At 55.8% G+C, this 208-nt stretch overlaps 1 pseudogene; it reads right to left on the minus strand.

Moving 5' to 3' along the window:
• Positions 1-208, minus strand: part of LOC104543538 — a 1221-nt pseudogene that overhangs the window by 779 nt on the left and 234 nt on the right.

Genomic DNA, 208 nt, shown 5'->3' on the forward strand with positions numbered 1-208 from the left:
TGAATCCGCTGGTGTGTGATCAGGTTGGAGCTCTGAACAAAGCTCTTTCCGCACTCCCCACACTGGTAGGGCCGCTCACCACTGTGGACGCGCTGGTGTGTGATCAGGTTGGAGCTGGATGCAAACCTCTTCCCACACTCCCCACACTTGTAGGGCCGCTCACCGCTGTGGATCCGCTGGTGCTGGATCAGAAAGTTCTTTTTTTTAG

Source organism: Mesitornis unicolor, unplaced genomic scaffold (genome assembly GCF_000695765.1).
Source record: "Mesitornis unicolor isolate BGI_N332 unplaced genomic scaffold, ASM69576v1 scaffold5627, whole genome shotgun sequence".
NCBI classification, from domain to species: Eukaryota; Metazoa; Chordata; class Aves; order Mesitornithiformes; family Mesitornithidae; genus Mesitornis; species Mesitornis unicolor.